The sequence below is a fragment of the Ixodes scapularis genome, unplaced genomic scaffold (genome assembly GCF_016920785.2).
Source record: "Ixodes scapularis isolate PalLabHiFi unplaced genomic scaffold, ASM1692078v2 PGA_scaffold4__175_contigs__length_147842914, whole genome shotgun sequence".
Classification (NCBI taxonomy): domain Eukaryota; kingdom Metazoa; phylum Arthropoda; class Arachnida; order Ixodida; family Ixodidae; genus Ixodes; species Ixodes scapularis.
The window spans coordinates 62,204,314-62,215,956 of NW_024609879.1; the positions used below are offsets into that span (position 1 = coordinate 62,204,314).

General features: G+C 44.7%; 1 pseudogene; it reads left to right on the forward strand.

Moving 5' to 3' along the window:
- Positions 1 to 4,054: 4,054 nt before the first annotated feature.
- On the forward strand, positions 4,055 to 7,537 carry LOC121048107 (annotated as a pseudogene).
- The last annotated feature ends 4,106 nt before the right edge of the window (positions 7,538 to 11,643 follow it).

The following is an 11,643-nucleotide window of genomic DNA, read 5'->3' on the forward strand; positions in this document are numbered from 1 at the left end:
GTATAGCAATTTTCTTAAAAGCCACTGCCTCTTATTCAGAGATAACAATTTCTTTGTTTCTTTCTTGTGAATCACTGGCACTTCGTTTCATTACTTATGGTTATGACTCTTACTTTTTTGCTTTTTTTAGACCACATTCGCAAAGTGTTCCTGGTTTTCTTTCTGAGCTACGCAACTGTATTCAATCTTTGCCGGGTATTGCAACCCTCTGCATCACAGGTGACATAAACATTGACCTTCTAAATCCCTCTAAATTATTCGTTTGCAAGTACCTTACCTTATTGGCTGACTACGGAATCGAGATCTACGTTCTCGCACCAGCATGAGAAGAATTTCTAAATTATAGAATCGTAAGCTCATTGATAGATCATATTAACTTCAGTACATCATCGTCGGCAATTAAATCGGCAATTATAAAACAAAAAATTATCACATCACTATTCTTATACCATGCCAAATCAAATTTCTGAAACAGGTTTCTCCTGTGAGAGATACAAATATACGTCGAATCGAAATTGTTGACAATAGGATGTTTGATAAATATGTCTTCGGTTACGACTGGGTTACATTTCAGCGATGTGTATGCCATTCCAAAATCTATGATTCGTTTGCTCAGTTGTTTCGGCAGTTTCATAATGCATAAAAAAGTAATATTTCTGAAACAAAGAAAGGCAAACATACGTTGGATAACCACCGACATATTATCTGCCATTAAACTTAAAGAAGCAGCCTGGAAGCGCTGCCGTCGTTCACCTCATAATCAAGGCCTTCAGAAAGAATCTCAAATTATCCGTAACAAAGTTGCTGCGCTTATTCTCTCGGCTAAACGAATTTGCTCCCACAAACAGTTCTCGGAATCTCAGAATATCTCCGATAAAACTTGGTCATTGATTAACGAATTGCGAAGGTCTCTTGCCGGGCATACAAAGAAAAAAAAAACACCACAAACAGTTCTCGGAATCTCAGAATATCTCCGCTAAAACTTGGTCATTGATTAACGAATTGCGAAGGTCTCTCGCCGGGCATACAAAGAAAAAAAAAAACACCTTCAAGATGTATTTCGGCATAATGCCCGCATAACTGCTAATCTTTTTAATGATTTCCTGTCAACTATTCTAAAACACTCCTTAGAAGCCCCATATTCCTTTCCTTTTCTTACTCAAGCTTTGCCTCCGCTTTCTTACAATTTATATTGTTTAGCTTGAAACCGAGTAAATCTCCAGGGGTCGATCGCGTACGGCTCAGTGATCTAGGCAGGATTTAAATTGTGTTCGCGCACACTTCTTCTGTTGATGAATAGTATAATCGAATCTGGTTGCATACCTGATGAACTAAAAATCGCGGTTGATACACCTATCTTGAAAAAGGAGTTGTCGTAGTAAGGCTGAGAACTATCGGCCTATTTTCATTTTGCCATGTCAAGCTAAAATATCAGAGAAATTAATTTTTATCATCATGTCTTCGTTTGTAGACAAATACAACTTAATGTCTCCAAATCAGTATGGCGTCATTGCCCGCCGAGGCACACATCCTCTCCTGGACGCTCTTTCAGACAACATCAATTATGGCTTTGATTACAACTTATATAGTTGTGCATGCCCTCTTCACGTATCAAAATCATTTCATACAGCTAGTCACTATATTTTGCTCAACAAACTTTCAGCCATAGGTTTCCGATGTCCTTTCTGGTTGCCATTAAAGAGTTCCTTATCTGAGCGCTCACAAATAGTTTCGGTAAACGGTGCGCATAGATTTAAAGTTTTTTTTTTTTTAAATCTGGTGTTCCACAGGGATCTGTCATTTCATCACTATTGTCCAATATCTATGTCAATTATATGTGTACTACAGTTTCCGACTGTATTCTGTACCAGTACGCTGATGACACTCTGCTACTGAAAGCGATACCTCTCCTATTCAAAATCAATAGAGATGCTCCAACGTTCTTCAAATCAACTAATGAAATGGTTTAATCGTAATCTAACTGGTATAAATATTTCTAAAACAAAGCTCGTCTGCTTTCACAACCCTATAAAAGTTGTTTCTTTAAATATTTTTTTTGCACAAAGCAGAATGTATCATGTGTCACTGTGATAAAATTCCTTATTCAGACACTGCGAAATACCATGGAATACTTTTAGATTCGGACCTATCACGAAACTCTCATCTCACAAAAATCTTTTCAAAACTAAGGAGTGTTTCCTGCTTACTTTATCATATCAAAACATTTATGCCTTTTGGTGTTCGCACGCGTATTGCCTATTCTTTAGCTTACAGCAACTTACGCTATGGTATAAACTATTTTTGGCCAATGCTCGAGCTTATGGCAGACAAAGGTGAATAGCATCTTGAAAGGAATTCTAAGAAATGTAGGCTATAAGCTTACGTCCTCTAACTAAATTTTTTTCCAAATGCTCTTAATGCCCGATTTTCAATCTTTGTTCTTGGAAACAGGGGTTCTCAATCAGAACTGGAATGATGAACTGAAATCTCTTCGCCCGGTCTCACGGCAGTTGCGCATGGTTTCACGATACCTCGTTCAGAGTTGCTACACTCGGTATGGTAAGAACATGCGATCATTTTATGTTCCACTTATATTTAATTTTTTACTAATTCATTTTTCAGACATTACATCCTAAAAGAAGCATAAAAAAGCTCTACGCCATGTCTACTGGAATGGCGAAGATACATAAATATTTTGTTTTAATCAGAGCAAAAAAGGGGCGGGGGGGGGGGGGGGTAGTTCCATTCTCGGTTGAAAAATGTTTGTTTTCTGAGCCATTTTATTATAACTGTCGACGCCAATCGTTGTATTGTCACTAGCTTTTTTTTATTTCTGCATTGTCATTCCCGCGCATGCTGCCTCCGTTTATTCCGTTCGCCGACACAACAGATAGTCGGTACCCCGTCGTTCCTCCTCCCCCCTTTGCCATCACCCTTTCAGTATCCTCCTCCCACTCAGAAAATTATATATTGCGAACGCAACCAAATAAAGACGTTGATACGCTGCCACCAGCTGCTCTTCTGGTTTATTCACGCCGCACGCGGTGGCTTATGCGACACAGCAGTGGCGACGAGTCCGGACCTCACCCAAGCGGACAAGAAAGTCCCGGAGGCAGCCATACAGCTCAGCAGCGTGCCGAGGACAGCTATGGCCCACCAGAAGCTACCTGAATTCGACGAAGACAAAGATAAGTGGAAACCTTATCTCATTAAGGTCGAAGCCTACTTTGAGGCTGACACCGTCACAGACTCTGCTAAAAAAAGAGCGCTGCTAGTGGCGGCACTGAGCATGAAGACTGTAGAAGTACAAGCAGAAAGAGTAGCCTTCCGCACGCCTAATTCTCTGACTTATGAACAATGTACAAGGCCTGAATGAGTACTACAACCCCAAGGGCACCAAATAACGGAAAGTTACAAGTTCTTCAACCGTTCTCGAATAGAAGGCGAAATCTGTCCAAGCGTTTCTGGTTGAAATACGCCGGATAGCAGACAATTGCAACGTTGGCAGCATGTTGGACCGCATGCTCAGGGACAGAATCGTTTGCGGCGTGCGCTCAAGTACCTTACAAAAGCAGCTGCTTGCAAAAAAGAGAACTAACACTAGAGGAAGCCGAAGCATTAGCGGTTTCGGTGGAAACAGCCAAAAACGACTAAAAAAAGTGTCTGTAGCCAGCGGCACTACTGCTAGAGCAAGCGCGTCATCATTCTTCAGCGCAAGATAACATGAAGCGCGATGCCCCGCGAGAGTGCGGAAGGTGCGGAAGCACAAAGCATGATGACAACGGCTGTGGCTGGGCCAAGTCTCGTCGCTACCGTTATAGACGGCATGGTCACTTGGCGAAGGAATGCCGGAACGCTGCTGCCCGCAACAGCCAAGTGACTAAGGCGACACACGCAACGACCTTGGTTGTTGCTGAAGCTACGTCAGACGCGGAAGGCTGTGATAAAACGCACATCTGGAATTTGGTTTCAGAAAAAAATAACTTTCTCGAACCGCCGATTCGCCACACGTTAACGGGGGGGGGGGGGGGGGGGGGGGGAAGTAGAACTACCAATGGACGTCGGCACCGGATCTCCTGTTTCTGTCATATCGTGGCAAATTTTTGAGAAGAAACATCGCAAAGTGTGGCAGTGCTTGAAGCCGTCACGTGTTAAGCTGTCATGCTACACAGGTCGTATTCCAGTGTTGGGTGAGCTTCAACTCCGTGTGTGCTACAAAGGCGTGGACGTCAATTGCTCCCTGACTGTGCTGGACTGTTCGGGAATTGCCTATGCGGCCGGGACCTGCTTGCCAAGCTGAACAATGCCGGGAAGTCGTTTCTGGAGTGGGCCGGACACGACTCTGCAGCGCCAAACCCAAAATGCAGCTCATGAGTCAACAACATCTTCAGTGACTACCAGGATGTCTTCTCCAGGGACCTGGGCGTAATCAAGGGGCCTCCAGCCAGCCTGCCATTGAAGGATTGAGTTTCCCCGAAGTTCTGTAAAGCGAGACCCATCCCTTCTGCGCTTCGCGATAAGGTGTCGTTAGAGCTTGACCGTCTAGTATCTCTCGGGGTGCTATCACCTGTAAAACACTCGGAATGGGCAACCCCCATAGTCCCAGTACCTAAGAGAGCCGGCAATAAACGAATTTGTTGTGAATCCAAACCCATATTGAACCCCGCCTGCGCAGTTGAACAATATTCGCTGCTTGTTATAGACGCCTTTTGGAGTAGAGCGCCACCTATGGCACGCAACTGCAACTAGGTCCACCGCCATCATGCAGGGGTCCTGCCAGAACCGCCTGCATCTTACCGCCTACAACGGTGCTGCTTACACTTTGAGTCGCAGTCTGCGCGCGCCGCATCAATATGCCATCGCATTGCTGCGTACCTTTGTGTACGCAGGATGGATACGGTGACGGAGACGGAAAAAGGGTACGTGTCAAACAAGTTCTAAAGTGTTCAAAAAGAAAAACCGAGTCCTCGTGTTGTTTACAAAACTTTCGCGGATTAGACAAGAAAACGCTCTTATCATCCGTAAGGGGAAGCATAGCGAACGATCATATGTTGTAGTACTGTTGCCGTGTGTCGCGCCCCGTTTTTAACTAGAGAGGTACGGCTGCTGTTCAGTGCGCGGCTCGCATGCGCGAGCGGCTCCCTCCTTCACTGCCTCTTCACTGCAACCGAGGCCATTTTAGGTACTTTCTCGGCGTGTAGATGCATGGTTACTTCTTCCACAAGTTCGTTTCCTTTACTCACGCCGGTAAAGAGTTTTCCAGAAAATAGACGTCGAGTGGAGGGGGTCTAGAGACTAAAGGCAGTGTACACCGAATCTGAAGATCACTCGAACCCGCCTTGCGATCGTGGGAACTTTTGGAGTGGTCGCCTGAACAGAGTGCCAAGGCCGTACCGCTAGACGTTTAGGGACGTTACGCTACTAATCAGTTTGGAAATGTGTGAGAATGCAGCCAAAGAGTTGGTGTTTAAAGCATGTTCAACATTTGTTATTCTGTTCAACGGTTTTTATTTCTGAACACATTGTATGTTGTTCTTGGGTCTTCTTCTTGCTTCGGTAGCAGGAACCCTTGATTAAGAAACTTCCTGCACTGAATGGGATAAAAATAAATAATTATACACCAGTTTTACACTCCAAACAGCTGTGGCTATTTTCTGTGCAAATAAAAAGCAGTTCCAGCACACTTTTTTTTTTTTTTTTTTGCAATGTCCCATTATGAGTGGGTTCAAACAAACGTGGTACGTTTACAAATGCCGTGAAATAAACCCTATGCATTAGTGGTTCTGGAAAGTCTACTCTAGCTTTGTGAGGAATGCCACAAACCGCTTAACTTCTTAGTCTTCAAAAGGTTACCGAGGAAAGAATTTAAAATGCTGCCTGCCACCCACCCCTAAAACCTTTGCCGTTGTCCTGTATAGATTTGCGAGTGCGATTTCTTGAACACTCAAGGTTGTGACTCGTGAGGCACCTTTTGCAGTTACTGGTACGCGGTCGTAAGTTTATTGGAGGGGTACGAAAAACGAAACGAGCGAGTTTTCGGCTGTCACCGAACGACAAGCTGACGACGGGGCAGCGTACCGGGTCGTTCGGAGTGGCCACGCTAAAAGCGCGATCACTACGATTAGCTGTATTAAAATTATGGAATGTTACTAAAAAAATGACTACAAAACAAGAAAGAACTTGCGTGTTCCGTGAGTAGTGAGCAATTATCGATGCGGGGACCACGCATGCTTCGACGAAGAAGTTATAGCTTTTTTCCATGCACCGGTCTGTGCCTGACCGGCTCCTGTAAAACTGCTCCTCCTCTTTTTCACTTATATGTGGCAGTATCGATAGATAACTAGACCAACAGGTGATCGGGAAAACGCCCGCACTAACCATAGCTCAAAACGCTACGGCGGCTACGCTGCACGCCGTCCGGTCGAAGGAGTCGAACCCTGCGTAATGGCGGCGATCACCCAATGTTGTTAGTTGTTTTACTATTCCGGCTAATTTTTTTTTAGTGTTGCAAATTTCCGAAAGGGGTCTATTGAGGATATTTTTGCACGCTTCAATGGACGCGAAAGTTTCAGTACCTTGGACTTACGAGACGCGTACAATCACGTGCCATTGGATGAAGCCACGCGGAACCTTTGTGTTATCAACACTCACACGGGCTTTTTTTTTTTGTTATATTAGGCTTTCATTTGGCATTGCCTCTGCCCCGGCAATTTTTCAAAGAAAATGGACGTGGTACTTGCGGGCCTGCCGAGTGTCCGAAAAAAAGGGACGATAACGGGGAGCGACTGAAAAGCGTGCTGGAGCGGTTTCGCGAACACGGCGTTAAACTGAGGTATGACAAGTGCACTTTTCGTCAACCGGCCTTCACTTATTTCGGTCATCGCATAGACAAGCAAGGCCTTCATCCGACTGAGAAAAACGTGGACGCAATCACACGGGCACCCAGCCCACGTAACATAAGTGAGCTCCGCTCGTTCCTGGGAATGTTGACGTTTTGTGCCAAGTTTCTTCCAAGCATGTTAACCCTCCTCGCTCCGGTATATCCACTATTGCAGAAAAATTCACGATGGCAGTGGAAACAACCACAGGAAATTGCTTTCAACAGGGCCAAGCAATGCCTTAAGGAAGCCAAGGTTCTGGTGCAATTAGACCCGTCTAAGGAGCTAAAGCTAGAATGTGACGCATCGCCGTAGGGCGTGGGAGCATGTCCTGTTCCACATCTCGGGAAACGTTCACAATTGAGCCCATCGGGTTTCTCTCTAGGACCTTAACACAAGCAGAACGGAACTATTCTCAGCCTGAGCGAGAGGCCTTTGCACTCGTGTTTGGCATGACAAAGTTTTGGGATTATCTCCTAGGCCGAGAGTTTACCTTGGTTACTGACCATCAGCCACTCCTGGGCCTCCTGAGAGCTGACCATCTGATTCCGGCAATGGCCGCCGCTCAAATTCAACGCTGGGCGCTTTAACTGGTTGGCTACCGTTACAAGCCGCACTACGTGCCAGGAAAGCAGTTGCTGAACTCGGACGCCCTCAGCAGATTGCTGATGCTGTCAACGGAGCCGGAAGATGACTGTGAGCCCCCCAGAGTACGTTCTCTCTTTGGAGACCTTGGATGACGGCGTAGTGACAACGCGTGAGCTAAAAGATCACAAGGGCACCGATTCCACCTTAGCTCGTGTCAAGCAGTACATATTGCGCGGCTGGCCTAAAAGCGCGAAGGGACTGGAGCCTTTTTTGCTGCCATTTTATGATCGCAAGCTGGAGTTGTCGGCGGCATACGAACTAGTATAGTGGATAATGATAATGTGATCATACCGCTCAAAGCCCAGTCGAGAATGCTGCAGCTCCTGCATGAAACATACCAGGGTTCCTCGGCTATGAGGTCGGTTGCCCGATCGTTGTTTTGGTGGCCACGACTAGACCACGATATCGAAAGATTATCGGCAAACTGCCACAACTGCATAATAAACTTGCCCATGCCGACAGCAGCACCCCCTGTGCCTTGGCCAAAGACCCTAGAGAAGTTGTCTCGGCTACACATAGATTTTGCAGGACCGCTAGCTGAGAGGATGGTACTCGTATTGGTGGACAGCCATTCAAAATGGATCGAAGCTGTACCCATGAAACATGGTACCACAGCGAGTATGATCAGCTGTCTACGTAACGTTTTCAGCCATTACGGCGTGCCACGAACAATGGTTTCTAACAACGGAACGCAGTTCGCTAGCCAAGAATCTGCCACATTCGTAAAGAGAAACCACATCTCTCACCTCCGCACAGCCCCTTTTCACCCTCAGTTGAACGGAGCAGCCGAAAGGGCAGTCCGAACAGTGAAAGATGGCCTCCGTAAAACGAAAGAGGGCGCATTGGAAGACAAACTGCTGAGGTTGCTATTCAACTAGAGGAGGACTCCTCAACCCACGGGGAAATTGCCTTCCGAGGTGCTACTGGGTTACCAGATACGTTCTCGTTTAGACGCATGTTTTCCTCAAACTGTCGCAGAGCCGCCGCAGGGACGCGATGGCTGGGCGGTACAACCGGACAACAGCGTCAATGTGCGCAATTACGGCGTCGGTGAAAAATGGACACCCGGGCGCGTCAAGACCACGAAAGGAGCCCGGATGACGACCGTGGAAACCCCTGCAGCGGTTATTCGGCGGCACACCGACCAAGTACGCCCCCGCCTCGACGCAAGACCGCAAAGTCTGCCGGATATCCACGCATCGAACGCTACAGAGGCCTCAGGTCCAGCACCGCCTTCCCAAGCCCCCGAAGCGGGTGTGGGGCCTTCCGCTCAGCTATCTCCTAACAGGGACCAGCGGCTGGATGATCCGACTACGCCCCCATCCTCTACCACGAAGACGGACGCAGGCGGAGCTCCACCAGCGACCCGGCGGTCGACGAGACTTCGTAAACCAGTGGATCGGTTCCACTATTAAGGGGAGAGAAATTGTTGTATTGTCACTAGCTTTTTATTTCTGCATTGTCATTCCCGTGTATGCTGGCTTCGCTTATTCCGTTCGCCGACACAAGAGATAGTCTGTACCCCGTCGTTACTTCTCCCCCCTTTGCCTCACCCTTTCAGTATCCTCCTCCCGCTCAGATAACTATATATTGCAACCGAATAAAGGCGTTGATCCGTTGCCCCCAGCTGTTCTCCTGGTTTGTTCACGCCGCACGCGATGGCTTATGCGACACAGCACCAATTAGAATTCTTTAAGTTTTTTTTTAATCTTTATTTTTGTTTTCATACAACATGCGTGTTTTATTGAGGCTTCAAGCTTGTGTGTGTGACTTTCCTGTGACTTTCCTGTGACTTTCATGTGCCTTTCATGTGACTCATGTGACTTTCATGTGACTTTCATGTGACATTCGTGTGACTTCGTGTTACTGTAGTTTGACTTTTAGTTTCCGTGATTGGTTTTTTTATTGTGACAACTGACGTCATTTTCGCTCAAGTCCTCCTCTGTTTTGTTTCTTTTTTCATTTTTTTCTTTTTCTTTTTTAAGACTATTCTGGCACCAGTGCTACCTTGGTTCAGTCACACAAGCCCTTGCTGGCTTTGACGAACCGGCCTTGCCTCATTATTGTATTCAGTGTGTACAAATACAAATTATTATTATTATTATTATTATTATTATTATTATTATTATTATTATTATTATTATTATTGTACATGTGTTCATGTTGAATATGTTTGTGATGTTAAGTACATGAAAATTGTATACGACTCTGACTTATCCCGGAACATGCAGATGGCAAATATTTGCAAAAGAATGGGAAGAGTATCCTGTCTATTGTATTCTATTAAAGTGTTTGTCCTTATGTCAATTCGGATACTCATGATGCACGCTGACAGATTACAACAGGTATTGGTTTACAACAAAACAAGCGCCAAAGTATGTCTACAGAATTTTTAATCAACTCGATTCTCTACGATCTTTAAAAAAGCACCTGAAAAAAATGTGCTAGAAACCATATATGAATTTTTTTTTTTTTTTTTGCGAATATCATTTTGAACTTTTTGGACCTTTCTTCAGTTGGTGCTGAATCCACATAGGCATTTGTTTGTGTCTTTATCCGTGTCTATGCTGTAAGTACTGTATATTTGTGTATCCGTGAACGCATCTGTAGATCTAAATTTGTGTATTTATATACATATGCCTCTGTGCATCTTTGTGTGATATATGCCTGTACACACATATCCGTTTTTTGGGGTTTTTTTTTTACAAATATTTACTTTTTTTATTACTTTTTGAAAGTGTACATTGATTTATTCATGTGTTTAAATATTACTTTGTCATGAAGGATGGTATAGTGTAGTTATAGCAATCATCTCTGTGCTTCTTATTTTGCCATTTGTGAATTATTTCAAATATCTATACTGACTGCCATTTGTGAACTATTTTTGAACTTCTAAATTGACTGCTATTAGCATACCAAGGGCGCCTTCTACCACTCACATTGGCTAACATCAATGCTGGGTCGTGTCACACAAGCCAACCCTGGCTTCGACAGACCCGAGTCTAACATAATGAAAAAATATCAAATGCTGGAATAAAATATATATTATTATTATTATTATTATTATTATTATTATTATTGGCCTATTTTACCTGCCTCCGCAAACGACGCCCGACGACTTTTGCGCGTGTCTCGGTGGCATAGAGAACACCGTTAACGAGTTACACGAATGTAATGCCTTAATGTTAGGTGATTTTAATGCACCAGGAATAAACTAGACGCAGTTTAATGTTTCTACTGACAATTTTTATTGCAAGCAGAAAGGCAACGACCTCCTAAACTTTGTTTCTTTTTTAGATCTTACACAATACAACAATATTTGTAACCACCAAGGTAATGCTGTAGATTTATGTCCCTCAGGGATGGACTGTGTGCGTGTAGCCCGAGGGGTAGTCCCTATGGCTCCTCTGGATAAGTATCATCCTGCCCTTGATTTAGTGCTTTCTTTTGTTTATTTCTCGATTCGCGCTCCTTTTGAGTCTTCTCCTTCACGCATCTTACACAATTTTTCATCAGGAGACTACATCGGAATGTTCCACCACCTCTGGAGTGTTGATTGGTCTCCCGTCTTAAAATCCTTCGATGTAAATAAGCAGGTAGCTCTCCTTACGAGATTAAGACAAGAGGTCATGGACAGATTCATCCCATTAAGATCTTTAAAGAAACCTCGCTTTAATAATTGGTTTTCTATTGAACTAAAAACGCTACTAAAAATATGAAAGCCGTTTACAACTCCCTGTAACGCCAAATTAGAGCGCAGCTTTTCAGGAGGAGGAGGGGAAGGTACGGAGAGGAGGCTATGCCCCTCCTCTTTTCCTGCTCGCCTCCCATTTAGGGGAAAATTTCCCCCTAAATCCCCGTTTCCGGCTTGAGCGGCGTCGCCGTCGCCGTCGCTGTCGCCGTAACTGCGCGGTGAATTATGGGTAAATTTCAGCTCTAAATTAAGCGGAAAAATTTCCCCGCTAAATCAAGCGTAAAAGTTTTCCCGCTGAATTTAGCGAAAAATTTTCCTACTAAATTTAGCGGAAAAATTCTCCCGCTAAATTTAGCGGAAATTTTTCCCCGCTAAGACTAGCGTGACTAGCGGCAAAATTTCCCCGCTAAATATAACGGAAAT